The 23,471-nt window shown below is 42.2% G+C and overlaps 1 long non-coding RNA gene across 1 annotated transcript in view; it reads right to left on the reverse strand.

Moving 5' to 3' along the window:
- The window catches only part of LOC134534967 (uncharacterized), a 963,569-nt gene that overhangs the window by 245,996 nt on the left and 694,102 nt on the right, over window positions 1-23,471 (reverse strand). The window lies entirely within an intron of this gene.

Here is a 23,471-nt window from a genome sequence, read left to right on the forward strand (position 1 = left end):
ATAACCCAAAAGACTCCTTTGATAACCAGTTGTCTAGAAATAGTTTGTTATACAAGATAGGATATTGTATCTTTTGCACAACACATGGCTATTGTTATTTTTGCACATATTTAAATAATACTGAGCATTTCTTACGAAACTTGGCGCACAATTGTATAAATTAATTGATTTTTTATTCAAGCATAAATTTTTTAAACCATGAAAAATATAATCAAATATTTGCTGAATGGTCTTTATTTTGTTTTATTATGCTTATTAATGTGTGATACTGGAAAGCTATTCAGGGAACGATTTACAAATAACTTTAACAATTGGAGGTACTGGAACAACACAAAAGAATAAATGCCGAGGAAAGAATCAGAACTTAGTATTACTGCTTACACTACACAGTTTTTTTTTCATGTAAATTTAAATATCTAAAAATATCTATAATTTTACCCGAATATTTCTGTTATATTTACAAAAAGAAATTAAGTGTGGCGACGGTAACAAAACGTATTCCTTTTTCAGCAAAAACGTTTCGTTTAATAAACGAAGGCATCATTGCATAACTTACCAGAAACAAATGTTATAGTGGTTTCTTCGATATAAGTGGTGAAATATACATATCTATAAACTACATTGTTAAAATACTTTCTGGCATTTCTACCTCAAATGAAGCTGAGGTAAGTTAAGCGGTACTCTGCAGCCACGAAAGCAACTTTAAACTGCAGTTCGTTCGGGGTGATGGATTATTTGGCAAACTTATACTTCAGAATGTTGTTTCAAAGTGGTTAGCTTGAAAAGTAAAATAATCAACGGGATAAATTAATTCATTACACTTTAAAAATTCACCACATTACAGGATGCAGTACAGAGTTACTTGCATATTTGCAGATTCAAGTCACTTAGAAGCTTTACGCTAATTGTGGTTTATATATGTAGACTAGGTAAATTCATCCCAATGTTCTGTCTCCTCAATAAATATTATCTGAGTAGTTTGATGGTTTGCTAAAACAGTTTTGATCTAACTGAACATTCAGCTGTGGAAGTTAACGACGCGCGTGTGTGTGTGTGTGTGTGTGTGTGGGCATAACGTGAGTCAAAAGAGGCACGGAAAAAAAAAAACGAGTATCAATAGGTGTTTTTCCAGGGAGAGACATAAACGACGCGCGCAGAAAGAGCGGGAACCTCCGAGACGAGGCGACGAGCGATAAACCAGGTGAGAGAGAAGGAAAGAAAGAGAGAGAGAGGGCGCGGGCGGAGGAAGACAAAAGAGTCGCGCCGATGCCGCCGGTAGAACTAATGCGAAGTCGCGGGCCACGGCACGAACCCCTCCTTTCGAATGCGATGACCCCCTACCCCCTTTTCTCTCTCCATCTGTCCTTCTTCAAGACTAAAGGTCGGTTCACGATGGGGAGAAAAAAAAATCATTTAGCTTGCCCTACCCATGCAAGTAACATGCCGGACGATTCAAAACAATACCTGAAACGCAAATTATCACTGGTAGAAAAAATTTGTAACTTTAGTCATTTTGAAAAAAAAAATTCTAGTCAATTTGTGTAATTTAACAAAAATGTTTCCAGAAAAAAAACCAAACACCGGTACATGCTTCGGAAAAATACACAAATGTGCACTTTTTGTAATAACTAACACGTTTAATTATAGATTTGGATGTATAGATTAAATTACACTTACTAGCAGGGGCGTAAATCTGCAGGGTGATGGGTTTATTGATTCCTGGAAGTTGGAGGGAGGGTGTGTGTGTGAATCCCCATCCCGGATCCACGGCCCTGCTTACAAGAGTTAAAATAATCAGGGTATTTTTTTTTGTCAGTACACTGTATTTGTTGGCGTAAAATGTTTTTCAGTGCACATTTAAAAATACCAACAACCGCAAAAAAAAAGTGTTGTTACGGAAGCTAGAGATTATGCTGGTCACAGCCCACGCAACAGGTAGCGCCCGACTCTCTATTACCGCTGCACGGTAATCCAATTAACAGCAGCGGGGGTCGTTACCACAACGCCGAAATACCACAATGCCGAACGTACAATAACGCCGAATACCATAACGCCGAATGCCAAATTGACCGCAACGCCGACAGCTAGAAAACTGCTGTGTACCACAAAGCCGAAATACAGTACCTAACGCCGAAAAATGTTGCTGCGGGGAGGGGGGGGGGGGGGGGGGGGGCACAGGAGCAAAATGAAAAACAACTGAATGAATTTGTGTACCTAACCTAACCTAGCCTAGCCTAACCTAGCCTAAACTAACCTAACCTTTGTGGCAGTCGTGCAATGACATTTTTCGGTGTTAATGTATTTCGGCGTTGTGGTAATTCGGCGTTGTGGCACACAGCAGTTTTCTAGCTGTCAGCGTTTTAGTCAATTTGGCATTCGGCGTTGTGGTTTTCGGCGTTATTGTACGTTCGGCGTTGTGGTATTTCGGCGTCGTGGTGCGTCCCCACAGCAGCGCATCACCATCCCCTTCCCCTTACCACGCGCTATCCCATTGAGCCCGGAGATTCTCCGCGTCTCTCGAAGGTTCGGCGCGTTCCCAGAGAACCCGCCACTGTTCTCGAAGCTTCTAGAGTCCAGGTCGGGGGTTCTGATGACGCGGAACTCCGGGAGGCTGCGAGACCTTTCCAGGGCAGGAATCGGCAGGTTTTTGTTCTCGGGGAGACTTACCTGCGAGACCATTGAAGTGAAAGAGGGTGAGCGACCCCTTGGTAGGCGATAACCGGGTTGACGAGCGTTCTTCGTGCGCCAAGGTCGGAGCATCCGGGACGGTTGTTTCGCGTGCGAAGAAGTGCGTTGGGCCCGAGGTGCGTGGTAATGCACGAGCAGTAGAGATACACGGTCGATCCGATCTAAAGTGGGGGGAGTGAATACTGGACTTATCAAAAACTGTGATTACTTTTTGGATACACACACAATTAAATTTTTATAATTTAATTAGTAGTGTAAATAATACCTTCATTTGGGATATCCTTTCCGGACCTGTTTTACCCACTCGTAACAATAGTATTGTTACTTTTACAGTAGAAAAAAACATTTAATACACATTGGGTATCGATAGTGGTATGCCCGTTAGACACTTACATTACAGGTAGTGTGCACGATGGACAAGCAAGTAAGACATAAGAACAACTATAAAGTCGTGGGATTGATGATCCGTTAAATCACCCAGGTTATTGGAAGTGTTTACTTCAACAATTAAAGCAAATAAATTAGAATTATCCGTAGAGAATTTTTTTTTTCAAATTACAAATATTAAAATATTTTTTGGAAATAGTACAAGTTAACATATTCATTTTTATTGTAAATTTACTCAAAGACGCAATAATATTAACTGGCAGTTTTGTAAATATACACCTTCATACATAAGTGAAATTATATATCATATAGTAATAATACATAAACAGCTATGAAATATTTATCATTTGCACGTTTTACACTTTTGATGGTATTTTTACTTGAGCACAGGAGTTAAAATACACCAACAAACATGTGTAAGTGTAAAATTACATTTTAATCCGAGGAGATTCTTCTGCCATTTAGTGTAAGATTACAAAAAATAAACTTATAGTTATAAAAAAATAAAAAACCTCGCTTTTATAGTTGAATGAACAAAACTTATAAACATTTAAATGTAAGCATTTTGCCCAACAACCAAATATAACACTACAAATATGTATAACTGAAAACGTGGGGTGCTTGATAACATTTGTCTGATATTTTCTATCAGTAATAACGATATGATTTGTAATAGGTTTTTTATCACTAATTTTATGATTTAGTCAATACGAAAATTTTAAGGATGTCATAACTAAAATTAATATATGAACTTAAAATTAGTAATAGGGTGCTTCAGGGGTGCAAATCTGTAGGATTCACAAGTGTGGCCCACGAAAACTTACAAGTGGGGGGAGGGGTGGCCTGAGAATATTGCACGTGGGGTTAACCGACACGTCATATCCGGATGCGGTGGCCGTATTTTGGCCTACACGCGTGCCATTAGAAGAAAACTTAAAAAATATACAGCACGATTTCCATAAGACATTGTTTTGACATCAAACACATTTCACAGTCACACATTTACAAGTGCAGGCAGGCCCCTTCTTAATTGCAGAGGGCCTGATTCCCCCACTGCCCCCCTCCACGTGATCTATGCCCAGGTTGTGCTTGGTATCATTTGCCTTAAAATTTCTACGAGTAATTTTAGGATATAGTCATTACGAAAATAATGAAGAGAGCACCCCACGCTTTTAGTTATACAGAGTTGTGGTGTATTATTTGGCTGTTGGACGAAGAACTTATATTTAAAGTTAATTTTTTAAATTTTTAGTTCATTCAATGATAAAAGCTGTTTTTTTTACTATAAGTTTAATGTATTCATTTTATTCTCAAACTAAAATAAAAATATTCAATATAAGTAATAGAAACAAATTAAAAATACCCTATATATTGTATTCATCCGAAATATTGTAAATTATTATCTAACATTTACGCCTGATTACAATAATAACCTTCAGTAAGTCCGAAAAAAAATTCGGTCAAATCTGCTCGCGCTGTGTCGATCGGAGATCATCGTCATGAACATCCTGTAATGTCGGGTCATCTCGAAGATCCCGATGATCTTCGTTCAGCGCTCATAAACACAACGGCGCAACATAAAATGTAGTCGGACCATGATCACGGAAGGCGACCACACTTGAAACACTGAAAAAAAAAAAATACATTATGCGGTAGTATAGAAATGTCGATCCAAGGCCAGGTTTCAGGCCGTGGTGGCCGCGGGTGCCGACCGCCATCTTGGATTGTGATGTCGCAGTGGCCATCTTGGATGAACTTGGTCCTGACCACCATCTTGGATGACGTCACATCCATCATTTAGATTTCTGAAAATTCCCGCCATTTTGTATTCCAGAACTTTCACCATTTTGAAAAAATGACCTCACCATTGAAATTTTCCTTTCTTGCAGCCATTTTTAAAATCTGTAATTACCTATAATCCCAAATATGTGGAGAACATTTCAAAAATTAAATTTAAAAAAAAAAATTCAATACCATTTCAATAAAATAAATGTTTCGCCATTTTGAATTATATCACTATTGCAATTTAAGTAACGGCAACCATCTTGAAAATCCGTAATTATTAAGCTAGAAAATTGCTGTAACTGGCCATAAAGCTGTAATGGCATGTGCAATCACGGCCTCTGATATGTTTGATTCCGGCCAGAGAGAGGTGTGCCCGCGAGGATGCCTCGTGCGTGCACAGCTCGTCCGGCCGGCGCAGGAAGAGAGGGGGGTTGGTCCATCGGCGCCGGAGGGGCGTGCCCCGCCACGAGAGGCTGCGGCGGATCGCCGGACGTCCGGGCAGTGTCCCCCCGGCTTCCTGCCGGCCTTGGCTCACCTGGTGGTGGGGGGTATCACGGACCGCATCTGCTTGCCCCGGCACGTGCTGACTGTCCGTTCCATACGAGCTGGCAGAGATGCTGGATGCCTACGATTCACGCCGAGTATTCGACATGCCCGAACATTAACGAATACTTGCCTTCGGGTGTCCTCGGAATTATTTTGTTTAGGTGAAGAAAACGTCTGTTTCAAATGCCGGACATAAACAAATGCCCTGGCACGTGCTGACTGTCCGTTCCATACATGCTGGATGCAAGCTCCCCGGGTTGTTTCAGGAATCCCATCAGAGATGTGGTGGTGGCACACTTGGTTGACCGCCTTGTGATATACTCCTAGGATAGGGGGATATTTCCTTTGAGTCAACCACAGGTTAGCCGAACGGTCAAAGAATTGCGAGGGAGGCGGCAATGAATCTGCGGGATGGGCTGCACCAGCCTCTCAATTTAGCTTTTCCCCCAAACACCTCCGAGTTGCGATGGAATGACGCGTATCCATGGCTCCGGGGAGCCCGTGTTTGGTGGCAATACAGTCCTCGCGGGAGAAGTTGCCGCCGTTAAATCCAGCAGTTGCAGGATTTGCTGAGATGTTGCCCCGTTCCGTATACACTGGGAGTCCCTTGCATGGGAAGGGTTAATGTCGCTTCAGGTGTCGCAGCTGTTGCCGGCTGTAGCATCCGTGGTACAATCCACCAGGTCCGCGGGAAGGGCTCATGGGGATGCTAATATATGCATCCTCTCCACACCAAGGCAGCCTTCTGCCTCCTCGAGTCGACGGTATGGGGTTTGCCAAAGAAGGCTCTGCCGAGGAGTCCTCGTCCCTCGAGTTCGTCAGGTGTTGGAAACAGGTATCTGGTCGACTAAATGTGAAAAAAAAAAAGTTATTTGACTTTCGTTTCAAACCTGCTGGTATCACACCGAAATATACATTAGAAGGGTTTTTCTAAGAAAGCGACGTTTCGGGGTACAACGCAACAGACCAATGGTATGCCGAATACCAGCTGCGTCGTTTTCCGTGAACGCGTGCAAAGTAAATTGGAAAAAAAAAAGAAATATCCGCCTTGTCGGCGTGAAAGCGACACACGTTCGAAAGTATCCGGGTGTCGACGGCCTCCGGTACCTTAAGCCCGGAGGGGCATCCGCCACGCCCCGCGGGGTAACTGGACCGCGACGACTGGAGAGAGACAACCCAAGTATGCGGATTCGATTGCCGCTAGCACGCGCGCGCGCCGACACACACACACACATTCACACCGGGAAGTTTGGAAAAGGAGGGGGGTTGAGGTTCACCTGGCTGGACCAATCGCAACGTCCACCTTAATGGCGTCTTTTGGGCGAAGGCGGAGGAACAGGAGGAGGGGCGAAGCGCGTGTGTTGGTTGTCGGCGCCAGGAAAAAAAGGTCTCAACCTCCGTCCGGCAGTTGCCGTCGACGCCTCCAGCTTGTGGGGTCGATGACCCTTCCGCCGGTGGTACATCCTGGTGGAGGATATATCCTTCAAGTCGACTAGCTCGTGGAAAGAACACACATACTCCCCCTCTAACCACAAGGGGAGCCACTTCGGACACGATTCCTGACGGAACCTCGGAAACAAGGGCATGTGTGAACGACCGCGAGCCAGTGGGTTACTCGGGGCAACGACTCGTCGTGGAACCCTCCCCCCCCCCCCACATTCCCCTTATTTACGTATCGCGCACAGTCCCTGAAGGAGCGATTACACGGGTATTGTAGACGGGATAGCAACTAGGGAAAGATACAAAAGTCGCGGCACTATACCCGTGCGGACAGCTGGGCAAGCACTCGGGAGAGTAGTGGTTGTGAGAGTCAAGTGGGACTCTCACATGTCCACTCTCCTTCCCCTCACCACTGCATCTCCCACTGCACGGCTCACTTTACCTGTGTGAGCCGGTGCGGTCTGGCGGAGCACAGCCGGCGAGCTGGTTCGTTCATGAGCACACAGTGCTCAGTCCGCTCGAGAAGATGAGCTGGTCAGAAGCAGAAACTATTACATCCGTAGAACTGTACTACGAAAATGAATGTGTGTGTGGAACATTAACAGTGAACAGGGACATGAGACAGGTAGCATATATGGATATTATTCTATCCCTTCTGTGCTCTTATGAAGATTCCAGTACCTCTTACAACAGGGGTTTTGCCAAATTAAAAAAAAATTCTTAGAGCACGACGACGACGAACACGATTGCGCATTGTGTGCTGGAAGCCACTACTGAATTTGCGGTTTCGGAAACACCGACTCCCCGAGAACGCAAGTTTAGAGTGCTGAGTGATAGCAGTGGTGATGGTTACAATCTATCCCAACCAACACTCCGCGGCAGCACTCTTTTTGGGCAAGCTCTCTCTCTCTCTCTCTCTCTCTCTCTCTCTCTCTCTCTAGACTTGTGCGTCTTGCCGCCTGGTGGATATCTGTATGCAGGACCTGAGAGAGGGTGCGGGCTCGAAAGGGCTGTGAAGAGGGGGGGGGGGGGGATTGCAGATCCCCGTAGTCAGGGCAACAGAATGGCATGGTTGAGTTAAGTTATTTTTCTTTAATGCGTGAGTTCATCCTGCCGGACCAAAAAAAAAAATTACACGTCATTGCTAATAGAATTCACAGTAAAAAAAATATTATTTCCTTTTACAAGATATTCCTTTGGAAACCAGTTGCCAACAAATAGTTTGATATAGCCTACTACAAGAAAGATATTGTAACTTTGTACAATACATGGCTATCGTTATTTTTGCATATACGAAATACGTTTTTCGAGATAATACTGAGTGCTTATTTCTTACGAAAACTAACGCACTTAATATATATTTTAACTGATGTTTCTATTCGAGCATAAATATATATATATATATATATATATATATATATATATATATATATATTTAAACCATGGGAAAGATAATCGAATATTCAACAATTCAGCTTTATCTTTTTGTATCATGCCTATTGTGTGCGCAGTTAATACTGGAAAGCTATTAGAAATAAACTTGTAACTATCAGAGGTACTGGACCACACAAAGCGTTAAGGGCCGGGTAAATATCTGAACCCAGTATAACTGCGTACGCTATTTTGTAATGATGCAGTTGAATTTATATAAATGTGCAAATTTACAATTATCAGTAATTTTACATGAATATTTCTGTTCCATTTTTAAAATAAGAATCTATAGTGTAAAGTCATGAGATACGTGCAGATTACATTTCTTCCAGTTTTTCTCTCATTCTGTATGGAGCGGCGAGATGCAAGATGTTGACTACAGATTCAAGTGTGCATTAGGAGAGGTAATTGTTTGAAATTTGTAAATTGGCCACAACTTGATACTTTTGAACTATTAACTAATATCTCACAAATAACGTGCTTAATCAGAGTTGAATGTGATTACATGGAATTTTTTGTGTAACGAATATGGTTAATAAAGTTTTCTACTCAACTGCATATTAACACCAAATTCATAAACCTACAAAAATTTGTAACAGTAAAAATATATACACGGTTATTTCAAATAGCTAACACTGTTAATGTAAGCTAATTTTAACAGGTTGGAAAAAAAATATCATTAGTTGTGATAGTTAAATTATACTTTGGTTTTACAGGTTTTTTTTTTTTTTTAATCACAAACAGGTTGTAATAGCAGTTGACTTAGATCGCGTGTTGTAAAAACACACATATTTATGTAAACGATAGAAATTATTACTTAGAAATTGTCATGGGGTAAACAACATGATAAAATTGTTTCTCCGAAATCGCTGAGACAGTTCTTTCGTTAGCCCAGTATGCGTGTTGTGTTTACTTCTCGTCAATGTAAATTTTTTATACACGAATAAAGCTGAATAAAAAAAAAATGTTTGTGTTTAATCATAAGTATCAAACAACCCCTCCTGTTTTTACGTAATTAAAGCCCGGTATCATGTTTATACATTGTGTTTTCGTGGCTCGTCAAATTTAAGCCACAACACCTTCATTGAACTTCATTAGTGAAATTAGTACACAGCCCTTTTTTTTTATGCATCCATGAAAGGGTTGGAATCGAAATTGCAAACGTAGGACTGATTTTATTTTAAGACTCTGAGATACAATTATCATGAAAACTGCCACAGAGTGTACTTTTAGAATAATTTATAAACTCTGTGGGTGCCAAAGTTTACAACCTGTCTCACGCGAGGCAGGTTTTTTTTGAATTCAGCTTCGGAACGGTATACACACATATATTTTTTCAACTCTCTTCGTCTCTCACCCCGCTGCTTGACGTCTTAAAGGGGAGTCAGGAGTTCCGTGCCGGCAGACAAGGCCGATAAGCATCTTGTTCACACCTCGAGACCCCCTGCTCTAATTACACGCCCCTCCCCCCTCCCCCCTCTTCATTCTCCTCAACCAAGCACACCCCTTGCCGTGTCGCGGCCACTTGCCTGCTTGCATTATTCATGGTGCGAAAAAAAAAAAAAAACCTTTCGCCGGGACCACGCCGTTCAATCCATTCTTTGTATTCTGTTATCGGTCGTTCCGCACGGTCTTAATTTTCCTCCCTTCGTCGCTGAAAATTTCGATGCGGCATTTACTCGTTACGTCTCTTATCACGAGAAAAACGGGGGAAAAAAAAATGAGGGATTGAAATCAGGTAAGTAACGAGTCGTACTCGCATACCGAAGATTCATCTTTGATTTTTTTATCAGTGGTAGGTTGATTTCTCTTTTTTTTTTTTTTTTTTTTTTTCAAAATCGAGATTCCGATTTCAGATCCATAATCACGTTCGTGTCTCTCGTTCACAAATTTCTTTGTTTTTGCTCTTTAATTATTTAACAATTTTTTTAGGATAAAATCAATTATCTTTTCGTCACATTAGTTCTTTGATGTGCTAAAATAACATTCTGAGAACATTGTAGCTGGTGGTGCTTATGTAGAGATGAATAATGTAGGCCTTGCCAATTACAAATTTGCCTATATTTGAATCTCTGAATTCACCTTCCTTATATAGTTTTTTTCCTACAAATGTTTTTCTTCGTAAATAAGATTTGAGGAAACAAATGGCCCAATCCCTTGTTGTTGTATATGTCTTTGAAGCTCAATGATTCCAAAATTAAGTTAAACGCAATAATCGTTTACTGGCACCATAGGGACGGACATTAATATTTTTCAACTTTTTTTTGAAACCTCGGTAAAAATTTTTAAAGTTATTTATTTTGTTACACGAGGATTAATAGGCATAACTTGATCAAAAACTTTTAAGATTCCGTTTGCCATGATTTTTTTTAATTTTGTGTATTACCTCTGCAAAGTGGAGTGCATATCTTATTTTTATAGATCCAATCCTTGATTGTTAAATAATTCACAACAGCTTCCAGTTACAGATGTGTTACTTCATTTTGTTGTAGCCTATTTCAAACAGTAGGAGCTAGGTCATTTAAAACTGTTTCCACAACGGTGACTGCGGTTTTTTAAGACGAAAATTACAATTCATGCACACTCACCATCACTAGGCGTGGTCAATGAATTATTCCCACAATGTTTTGGATGTTTCAGTATGGCAATAGGTAACAAGTGATCTCAGCTGAGTGGCAATGCGACAATATGGGAAACTCTTACCAGTTGTCATTGGCGAAGCGGGAGACCATTTTCTGCATTGCTTTCCAGCTGTTTTCCACTCCAGGCTAGATGCCACTACTGTAATTATTCTCACGGACTTAAAACACATAGTATTAAAACGTCGGTACACTCCACACCGCCAAGTTCGCTGATATCACTTTGTATCGCAAATTTCTTACGAGTTTCCCCATATTGTCCCTATTACAATATTTGACGATAGTGATTTAAAACAATTGTACGGACGCACGCCATTGAAGGTTTACGCTGGTTGTCATGGCAACCTTAATAGTGAACAACAAAGACGAACGCAGAAAAAACACGGAGAACAAACAGCCTGGACGGCGCAAAGAATCCTGTGGAAGGAATTGCCAGGAAAAAAAAAATATAAAAAAATAACAACGCAGACCAACAGAGTGGGCTGACAACGGCGACACAGCTGCGACAATAACTGTAAATACAAGAAAAACCAAACAACTCTGACAGTACAGCGAAGCACAGACGGGCCCGACAAACAGACAATCTGGAAAATGCAGCTGATAACTGTCTCGGTTCTGCGTGTGCTTATGCATTCAAGTATTTTTTTTTATCCTTGATATTTTTCTGAGACCATCCAGTGTAAGGATGGCGTTAGTAATGTTAGCAGGCTTTCGCGGCCATTGTCTGAAGTTAGCTTGGCTTCCGGGTTGTAGCCGCGTCCTTGGCGAATGAGTGTAATCGGTAGGTTAACTGCTCCCTGATGATGGCGACTGCAATGTCGACCGAAAACGTCCGGTGAATTATTCGCCAAGGACACGGCTACGACCCAGAAGGTTAAGCTTACTTCCGTTGGCGTTGTTTCAGATCAGTCTTCCTCGCTGCAAGGATCATTTAAAAGCACACGTGGACACCAGCTCCGCTACTGGAGCCGCGGTCAAGCGCGCCTCCAGGCGGCGGCTGGAGGCGGCGAGTTCCAGCGGGCGAACCGAGTGACCCACTTCGCGTCCGACCCGCGCCTAATCGCGGGAAGGCATTGGAAGGACCCCCCCCCCCCTCCCCCCTTCCCCGCACCAAACCCTACACAACAGACTCGCAGGGAAAGGCGAGCAAGAACTCCACGTCCTCATTACCAAACACTCCGCCTTTTGCCTTCTTTTTTTTTGTCCTTCCCCCCTCCACTCCTACCGTGTTCCTTCTCCCGCTGCCGTCGTCGGGATCGTTTACGTGACTCGGCGAATGAGAGAGAGATTCCGGGTTCGTGACCTTGGCAAGGTCAACTGGTGGAGAGCTGGCGATGTTGGCCCTTCGGTGTTCGCAGTTCGCAAAGGGGGGAAGACAACCCGAGGAACTGCGCCCAGGGGTTGCTGCGAACACTGTATTTCGCCGAAGTGACTTTTGATTATCGACAGAGATAGCTAATTACTGCACAGAAGAAAAAAAAAAGTTATCTACTTAAAAAAAATTCCTTTGTAAACCATTTGACAATAAATAGTTTGTAATACCACAACAAATATATTGCAACTTTGCATTTATTAAACACGTTTCTCAAGACAATACCGAGTAAAATTTTTTAGGAAAGTTTGTTCATAATTCTAAATTGTAATTGAATTTTCATTCAACCAGAATTTTTTTTTAAAAACATGGAAAATATAATCGAATGTCCAATAATTGGATGTTATTTTGTTTTAATATTGTTATTAATGTGCACATTTAATAATGGAAAGTTATTCAAGGAACGGTTTAAAATAACGTTAACTCTTGGAGGTGCGGTGGCAACACAAAGCATACATGCCCGGCTAAGAATCCGAACCTAGTATTATTGAGAATACTATTTCGTAGTGATACAGTTTTTTTTATGTAATTGTAAAAATTTATAATTTCTATAACTTTACATAAATATTTCTGTTCAATTGACAAAATAACATTACATTGTAACCAACATCAGATGTGGTGAATGATTTTTTCCGCAAGGTTTCGGCTGTGACACTATGGCGCTGGTGAGGTAAAATAAAATGGATATTTAAATACGTCACAGCATTTCGTCTCCTGACAGTTCGTAACTCCGTGTTATGGCCCTACCTAAATATCAAATGTTAAGTGAGCTATTAGGTGGTAAAGAAAAACAAAATGTTCGTTTTTATTTGGTTCCGTTTGTATAAAACCGTTGAAAAAAGTATTTTTGTGTTTCTCGGAAAGTATTATCTCGATGAAAATTTGTCTGGTTTTAACTGTGTAAATTCTCACCGAGGAATTCCTATATATTTTTTTAGCGCGGCTTTGTTAACTTTACACAGCCAAAGGAAAATAGTCCAAGTCAAGTTTTGAATTTTTATCCCTTTGGGATTAGAAACTTTTGACTAATATTATAAATAGAAACCAGATGTTTGTCGTAAAAACTCTGATGACATTTACTTACCTTTGCATAGGCCGGATTGAGACTGCCTGGATTTTTAACGTTAAAAACATTATTTCGTTATTGTCATCATTTTTAATATTTCCTTTTTATTTCGGTATTCGTCCGCTTATTCTAAGACAGTAAAATAGTACCTATTGTTGGTATTATTGAAGTTGTAGTCATTCTGAAAGAATGAAAAAATAGCTAAATACTAATTATTATTTCACAGAAGAAACTATTTATAGCAGTTAGACACAATTAATAACAAGGCGTTCCGTTAAATTATGTGCTACGCTCGAAATGAGTAACTATTTTTAATATTTAATTATATATTTTTTTGATATAAATGGTTAAAACCAATATGGCATCTTACAGTTACGTCTCCTTAGAAGCAAAAATTAATATTATCACATGATGATCTTGATTAAATATAACAAGATAACGTATATCCAAAATCCTCATTTCAAAATTTCCCTTACAAAACACAAACTTTCATATACATTAAAATTTTTTATTGTATCATAAAGTTTACAGGCATTTGTCTGGCAACAGAATACACCGAAAAAATAAATGCGCTAATGGCAGAAATAGTGCTTGGGAAATAGTAGACTGAATGTACATTTAAATGCACACTGTACACACTGGACGAGACACACTATGCTATGACCACAGCAGCGGTCTCTTCGTGTTACCAAAGCATAATATTTAACTTTTTTTTATTTTGTGACTTATACTCCTTTTTCTTGACTTATTTATGCTTACCATAGAAATATGTTTTGGGAAGCGGTTACTTTTTTTGTGGGATAGTTTAGGTAAGACACGTTCTAAGGCTTAGGGGATGATTTGGCTGGCTGGCTTAGGCCAGAAAAATAGGAAAAAAAATGTTTCATCTAATTAAATAAATTTAATTTCTTCTTCCAGTTAAGCAATCAAAGAATGAATATTTACTGTAAAAGAATTGGAAATATACTGGGTTTCGTGAGCGTTAATGCTGAGATTTAAGACCGATTTGTCATTCGGTTTCACAAATAGTCCGCGGCCGCTATTTCCTCGCCTTACGAATACATTTACAGTGATGTGAACAGCGGGGTTCTTTGACCACAAGGCGAGGGTCGAGAAGAAATGCCACTCCCTTCGCCCTGTGGTCAAGATCGACCCTAGACACCCCCCTCCCCTCATTCCCTTCCCCACAGACTCATGCAGCCGCACGCAAACCCAACACTGCCACGCCCCCCACTTATTGCCACCCCCTCCCCCAGGGGCCTAAATAATGCGACCGCTGAAAGCTCGACGAGGGTGGACAGAATACACGACAATTTTCTGACGGGGGGGGGGGGGGGGGGGGTAAAAAAAATCGCTAGGCCTATGTTAAGTTGCGAGACAAGTGAAAATTGTCAAGTCTTAGAAACGGGTCATGAAATGACGATGGCTATCATGGTAATGCGGCATTCAAATTTGGCCTACCTTCACACGCGGAATGCCTTACCGCAGGGGGGGGGGGGGGGGAATAAAAACACGTGAACGAGTCCTTCAGTACTCGCCAATGTTGTGTAAACATGTAACCTCGGAAACGAGCAAAATTTCATGTGTTCTCATGTTGCAAATCAACTTATAATACAAAACTCAAATACAAAATTTAACGTAGAATTAAAAAAAAAAAAATAATGCCGAGCGTGATAAATATGCGAAAAGTATACATTTTTAGGGAAAAACTGTAAAAAAAAAAAATTCCCTCGAGGTTTTTTTCGCACGCCAGCCTAAAGAAGCGAGGATGCATTGGGCGAAAACTTGCAGGTCGACCTTACGGTCATTCTAGTCATGACGCGGGGGTCGATGTCTTCGTGATGAGCGAAGGACGAGTTTAAAAAAGGGCGTTAAGGTTCTCGCAAGTACCCTTTTAGCGCAGTATCGCCTCTAAGCGCAAAGATGTGGACTGGATCGCAGTCTTCTCGTCGTGCATTGGACAACTGTGGGGTTTAATTGAGGAGAAACGAAGATAAGAGGTGTAAATGCGTATATTTACTGGATTTTTCGTGCCTAATAATTATCCTGGAAACAAGAAATCTAGCCGTTGTCACTCTTTTTAAAAAAAAATAATAGTTTTAAAGTGAAATCCAGGAACATAACTAACTACTCATCCGGCCTCGGCGTACTCGTAAATTTGTTTTCGCAAACATACACCCGTTCTGGTACGCTGAGCGGTTTTCAAATCACGTGGTTTCTCGCGAAGAAGCTCCGCACAGCGCACGGTGTGTGGTATGCCGGGGTCAGGCAGGGGAAGGGGTCGGATTCCTCGCGGAACAGCGGCACCCAGCGTCGGGCCGCAGAGTACCCGGTAGACCCCCCGGACGTCGTAAATCCAGGGGGCGGCCCCCGTCAGGCCGGGGGACTCCGCGCGCCCGCTCTCGGCGCGCGCTGCCGGACGCCCAGGTGTGGTGACGTCACTTCCCGCGCCGGAAACGGCGCCCGGCCGGAAGGAAGGGTTGGGTCGGGGCTGGTCGCGCGGGGCTGAGAGGGGCGGACATAAGGGAGGGAGGGTGCTACCCTCTCTCTCTATCTCCCTGTCTCCCTCGCGTCACCGTCGACGCGCTACGTCCGGCAGGAGGAAGAGAGAGAGAAGGATTACGAAAGGATGAAGGGGGGGGGGGGGAGGGTCATACACAGCACACTCGGTCACCTCCCGATAACTCCCCAAAGACCTGACGGAGGCTGCGTTGTCGCCGTCCGCGCTTCCTGGCCGCGTCCGCGCTTGCTGTGAACCTAACATCTTTTTCGAAGAAGATCCCCCCCCCCCCCCCCCTCTTCCCTCGTCCTCGTCCAAAGAAAGAGAGAAAAAAAATAGTGCGTGGAGTCCCTCCGGGCGGAAGAAGTGAAACTTCGTAATGTGGAAATGAAAATAGGAAGGGGCAGAAATTGATTTTTAGTGAAATCATATTGTATAAAACCAAACTAAAAAAAAAAACAAGTAAATGAAATAATTAATATTATAAATTAAAATAGAACAATAAAATAGAACAACAAGTACGTATTTCAGCTAATTTCACGACGTTCACACTGTTTACTTCGCTGCACAGCAAGAATACCACGCGCATGTGCTTGGAATATTGGACGCTACTCGTTGCTAACGCTCGCGCTGGCCTGTAACAGGTATACATACTACGCGCATGCGTTCGAGTGCCACGCATTCACTCTCGCTCTGTCTCTTTATATTCCCCCTCCCCAGGAGCGTTGAACGTTTAACGCAACAGTGCTTTCATACCCCTTCCATGGTAGCGTTAAACGTTTAACGCAACCTTGTTGGAAGTCGCATTAGAAGTTTCACTTCAAAAATTGGGATAGGCTGTGTCAGACAAGGCAGCAAGTTTTCAACGTGGAAACTTCGTGTAATTGGAAAGTAAAAATTAAAAACGGTACTACTAGGCCGCAGCTGATTACTATCAGCGAGCCCGATAGTACAGCGAGCGATCAGCCCGGTTCCCAGTTACAAAAAAACAAACTTCCGCCATCTTGTGAACTTCTCATTTTACATATAATTTTTTGTGTTTCATTGATTTTGATTGAACAAGACGTACGAAGGTTTTCTCTGTGTGCTTCTGATTGTCCCTGTTAATATTTTGTTGGATTTCTCTGTGTGCTACTGATTATCACTGTGGTTTCTCCAAGTGTTCCTGACGCCAGTATTTTTGTTGGTTTTCTCCGTGTGCTGCTGGTTATTCCTGAACGAGACTGTTAATTTCATTGTTACCGTTTTTGAATTTTGCATCGTCAGTCTTCTGAAATAATATTTGATAAGTCTATTTCAGAATCTGCAATAGTACACATGCTCACACTCACCTATTTGTTAACTTGCATCCTTATTCCCCTTCCCCCTCCAAGATCAATACAACCGTCACCGTCAAAAAAATTCGCCAGGGCGCGACCCCCTTCCCGTGGCGACACTAGCCGTAAACACCCTCCTCCACCCCGCACATTCCCGCGACCAATCACAGCGCGCTTCAAGGGCCAGCACGCGAGTCAACCTAGGGTTTGGAAATACGCTTCCCAATCATAGGCACCGAGAGGCGAACACACCCGAATATAGCCTATTCCTCACGATTGGCAAGCCACCACAGCAATCCACCACAAAATTGTCGTCCCATCAGAAATACATTGTCCCAAAACATACCTAAATATACTACTCTAAAATTCATATAAATAAATATTTTTAATTATATAGACCAGTATTCAGTATCATTCACTAAAATTCTGATCCGCACCCGCCGCTGGAATTCTCTACCGGGGCAGCTACGTCGACTATCGAATTATTCGATTTGCAGATCGAAAGGTAAACTATATGAAAAGTCTACGATAAATAGCCTACATAAAGAAAAATACTTTAAGAATTACTAAACCTGCTTGGACCTGATTTTTGACAAGGAATTTTACTAAGACACTGCCCACCTTGTTTAATTCACTAAAAAGTTATAATTTCCGCACACTTTAGATGACTATAAATTATAAAATATTAAAGGATAGTTGTACTATTATTCATTTATATTTATTTACCTATGCAAATTCATTTTATAAGAAACGTAATTAATTTTTAGTAACTTTAAGAAAAAAAATTATATTGACCTAACTAGTATGAAATAATCCAATGGACTGAGCTATGTACTTAATAATATTATAGCAATACGATAACCAAATAAAATGTATTCATATATTTGCTTAAAGCACAATTGGTATAATCCAGTTACCTGTAATTTAAAAAAAAAGTAAAAAAAAAAAATCCACTTCCTAATTTGGAACTACGTACCTTTAGTTTGATAACCACTGCGCTCCGAAGCCAGACAGAACAGTGTATTGTAAATGTGTATTATAAAGTTGTAATACTCTTATATATGACTATTTTGATTCACCAAATCTATTCCAGGGTAGTTTCACTATCCTAGTTTTATTTGGCACTCAAATACGGATGGTATGTCCCCTAATTTTTATGTTTTTATGTAAGTGACTACATATGGGTTTATGTTCATACACGCGGGTCCGCCATCTTCCTGTGAAAAATTGCGTTGCATGGCGCGCGCGCATCGTAAAAATTCACGCATAATTTTTCCATAACGCGGCTTAAGGAAGAAAAAAAATTGGTTGTCTGTAAAGTCGGTTTACGGACGATACTTTAACGTGACGTCATAATAAAACATTGATGAAATGATAGCATACTTTTATGAATAAAATCGAATCATTTTATTGAATTATCACTATTTTGTATGGATACATAGAAGGAGTGAAATGAAATCTACAATTTAATCGATAAATTTTGCACTCATTAATTCAAATATGTTTATTACTTTAACGAAGAGATTATTTTTAACTATAACTTTTATACATGTTTGCTATTTAACTTCTTCCAATCTGTGTTATTCTGTTAAGGGGCCCGCCTCGTCAGGGGTGTATGTGTGTTAGTGAGGCGGGATGATAAGCGCGACGCTCGCTGGTGCTTACAGCGCGGTATAGCCTCTAAGCGCAAGGCTCTGAACTGGCGCGCATTCGTCTCGTCGTCACAGGATAACTGTGAAATTTGAGCGGTGACCGTAACATTATATGGCGGAGAAATGAAGATAAAGGTGTTATGCAAGCCCCTTAAGTGCTTTCAAGAATCTGTTCTGGTTGTTTTACGCCTAAAAATTACTCTGAAAACATGCGTTTTAGCCATTTTAACTCTTCTAGAAATACAGTTTAAAAACATGATCCAAAATTAAAAGTACTTTTCGGGCCTCAGCGAACTCTTAAATGCTTTTCGTAAACATACCCCACTAGGATATCCTGAGTAGTTTTGAAATCGCGTTGTTTTTCCTGAAGCTCTGCGCACCGTCTGTGTGACCAGGTAGGCGGGCCCCTTAAGGATAGGACGATGATAGGAAAAGTAGAAAACGAATGGGAGTGTTTCAAGTTTAATGTGCCTCGAAAAAGTCAAATCGAAGGTTGTTCCAATCGAGTGGAAGAGAGATAGATGCGGCGCAAGCGTACAATGAGCGTAACGGGACACAGCGTAACGGGACACTTTTTCGTGCGTGCAGCCGGCGTTCATCGATTTATTAGACGATGTCACGTCAAAAAAAAAACAATGTGGTGGTACCCGTTCTTGACGTGGTTTCGCTCAAGAGAACTATGGCCCAGTCTTTTATGAGCACTACGTAGTTTTATCGTGTGCAATATCGATCAAGGGATTAATAGAGCAGAAAAAAAAATCTCGCACTCAATACGGGACCATGGAAAGCAAGCAACCAAAGTTAGAATGGGAAGCAGCGGCGGCAAGGTGTATCCCTCGCGCAGGTAACCGGAGCCAATGCGCGGCACGACGCAGGTCGCGTTACCCGGGGGTGGTCGTCCGACCACGACGGACGTCAACGCCGTCATCGTCCATCCTCCCTCCTCCTCCACCTCTTCCGCCGACCGCTCACAAGTAAAAGGATTTTTTTTTTTTATCTGATGGTATATAATAAGTAGGGACCGGAAAAATTCGCGAATTCATTTCGCCATAGGCTAAAATACAAATAGTTATACCTCAGTGCTGCCTCTGGTATTGGCTCACAATTCACCTGGATGACTGTTGGCCAATGGCAAACACTCAACCAAAGCTGTATCGAATCACAGGCTGCTACGTTGGGACGTCTCACAAGACAGCAGCCAATGAGTGAGTGACATTTGACCGAGTGTACGTAGAACTATGAAGTTCATGCTACAGGTCATTGAACCCACAAATTTTTCCGGTCCCTAATAATAAGCAAAGAAAACATCATATGAAATATGCCTCTATTTGCAGGAACATGTCGATTTTTTTTCCTATTAGAAACTTAAAACTCTTTTCACAGATAAATTCCATCTTATTTAAGTAGACAGTCTCCAACTACTTATTTCGAAAGCGCAACTTTAAACCAAAGTAATGGGTAAAAAGCAAATTTCGAGCTGGCAAACAGCTGCAGAAAAAAAATAACATTTAGTGACATCCAACGCAGTTACTGTATATTTCAAGCCTTTATCGTGATATGTAACCAGTCCTCCAGTGTCATTTTTTCTTCCCCTTTCATGGCATGTAGACACCCTGTGGTGAACAAATGTAATCGTTCGGGCAAGGCAACGTTGTCAATTCTTCTGTTAAATAGCGAGACAAAAGTCGCAGCAGTTGGAGGGAGGCGGTAGGTCGAGAACACATCGTTGAGAACTTTTTCGTGTTATCGTCGGGAACAGTTCCGGGTGATCGTCGAGAACAGGTCCAAGTGTTCGACGAGAACACGTCCATGTGAACGTCGAGAACAGGTCCGTGTGATCGCCGAGAACAGGTCCGTGTGATCGTCGACAACAGGTCCGTGTGATCGTCGACAACAGGTCCGTGTGATCGTCGAGAACAGGTCCGTGTGATCGTCGGGAACAGGTCCGTGTGATCGTCGAGAACAGGTCTGTGTGATCGTTGAGAACAGGTCTGTGTGATCGTTGAGAACAGGTCCGTGTGATCGTCGAGAACAGGTCTGAGTGATCGTCGGGAACAGGTCCGTGTGATCGTCGAGAACAGGTCTGTGTGATCGTCGGGAACAGGTCCGTGTGATCGTCGGGAACAGGTCCGTGTGATCGTCGGGAACAGGTCCGTGTGATCGTCGAGAACAGGTCTGTGTGATCGTCGAGAACAGGTCTGTGTGATCGTCGGGAACAGGTCCGTGTGATCGTCGAGAACAGGTCTGTGTGATCGTCGGGAACAGGTCCGTGTGATCGTCGGGAACAGGTCCGTGTGATCGTCGGGAACAGGTCCGTGTGATCGTCGGGAACAGGTCCGTGTGTTCGTCGAGAACAGGTCTGTGTGATCGTCGAGAACAGGTCTGTGTGATCGTCGGGAACAGGTCCGTGTGATCGTCGAGAACAGGTCCGTGTGATCGTTGAGAACAGGTCCGTGTGATCGTCGAGAACAGGTCTGAGTGATCGTCGGGAACAGGTCTGAGTGATCGTCGGGAACAGGTCCGTGTGATCGTCGGGAACAGGTCCGTGTGATCGTCGAGAACAGGTCCGCGGGCGCCCGGGGCCACGTCCGGGGGTGGCCGCGGCGTGACGGGAAGTGCGGGCAGGAGAGCTCTGGGGGCGGCCGGATGGGGCAGAGTGCTCGGCGCCGCACGCGAGCTCGTTGCGACAGCGGCCGCGAGGTGTGAAGCCTGCACACAGCCGCGGCACCAGTAGGATTCTGGTCAATATTCACCTCGTACATCAGGAATTCACCGTGCACATATACGCAATGTCCTAAGCAGTGATATATGTTCCCAAAAACCAATGCAGCGAATGTACCATGCATATACATTGGTACTGTATGTACAATAAATATTTCATGTGATAAAATTTTTAGTTAAAAATTATTTACCCTATAAAACGGGTACTTTTGACATTCACGTGAGGCATTAGGTCACTATTTAACTCACTACAATTCCAATACAGAAAATGAAGTTTACTAGTATGTATGCTTACAATAGATCTAGGTACATAATGGCTATATTTTGAAATTCGCTGTTTACACTTAGACTTTACAAAAAAAAAAAAAAACCTCACAATCCAAGGCTAGTTAAAAAAAAAATACCACACAGTAAATTAAGAAAACGTTTTTCGGACTCACTATCAGTACTTCATGGCTATTACATTTGGTTTGACACACACTCGTGATTCTACTAAAATCGTCAAATGTTTACTTAACCTTTACTCACAGTGAAGCATTTATATCTATTTCGAAATTTATACCAAAAACATTTATAATAAATACAAATGTAATAACCGTACGTAAACACCCACATAATTAAACTGTTATATACTACAATATTTCAACAATTTTCTTTACCATATGTACCAACTAGTTATAATTTTGTTCTGTTATTATCGATAACGGAGATAACTGTAATTGTATCTTGGTATATTATTTATGGAGCAAATGGTATTCGAATTTAAATAAAACTCTATATTATACAATTGTTTAGAGGTTAACAGAACACCCAAATATTTCAATGGCTCTTCTAAAAATAAAGAAATAATTTTTTTTACAGTCCAGAAATAATACTACTTTTAGCGGCTCATTGGAAACAAGTGCGATAAAAACTTTTCAACACGTAGCTACTTCTGCTGTCAAACATAAAACAACTTCAAACGTACACTTTTTCGTGGGATAAATGTTCTTAATACAAATGTTTAAGAACTTCACCAATTTATGCTACAGTGTAATACTGGTTTCAGAATCCAGACAGCTCGATCACACCTTTGTGAGGCCGGTGTACCTCGACGAGTTTCTGCCGCTGCGGCTACAACTTCGCCAGCGTTATTCGGGTGAATATTCATTCGACCGCTATTCTTAAGGAAAGCACACACCCGGTCTCTCGACAATACACGACCTCCCCGGTTCAACCGCATGGTGTGACACCGGCCTTGGAAAACGTTGAGTTGAAAGATTTTCGCCATTAGATGGCGTTATCAGTATGGATCACACAGTGTTAAAAACTAAGCATGTTCTACCAGTACTCATTACTGGAAGTATGCGAGAAGTACAAAGATTTTATATCGTCGTCTGTACTTGCATACTTCACTTCCAGTTCGGAACGTCCTCGTGACGTCACTTGCGGGGAAAAGTAAATACAAGTATATGCATCAAGCGAATGCTGACACGGTGTTAGTCTGCCCGACCTTTGCGTAAGCTGGAAGCAGTCAATACCAAACCTCGACTAAAATGCTTGGTTACGGAAGAAGGGGGAAGAACAAGGATGAGGGGAGGGGGGGCTTGTGCCTAGTTCAGCGAGTGTTGCTGGCCTGGTGCCCCCCTTTCCCCCCTTCAGCCCCCCGTCACTACGCGCGCAGGGCCCTTCCAACACGCGAGATGCACATTAGTCGCGGTTAAATGGCGCCCCAGATGCACCGAGCCGATTGCCTCTGCGCTACCAACTTGCCGGCACCACATTTACCGAGGATTAGCGCCCTGTCCCCCGGAGACGAACCCATTAAGGCTTGCGGGCAGCTGACGTATTTCCCCGGTCTCTCGCGACGGCTGGGGTTCAGCGGCTGGATTTCAAAACTTAAAAACTGTGGTCACACAAAAATAAAGTGACCAGAAAACTAAACATTT

Source organism: Bacillus rossius, chromosome 8, assembly GCF_032445375.1.
Source record: "Bacillus rossius redtenbacheri isolate Brsri chromosome 8, Brsri_v3, whole genome shotgun sequence".
Taxonomy (NCBI): Eukaryota; Metazoa; Arthropoda; class Insecta; order Phasmatodea; family Bacillidae; genus Bacillus; species Bacillus rossius.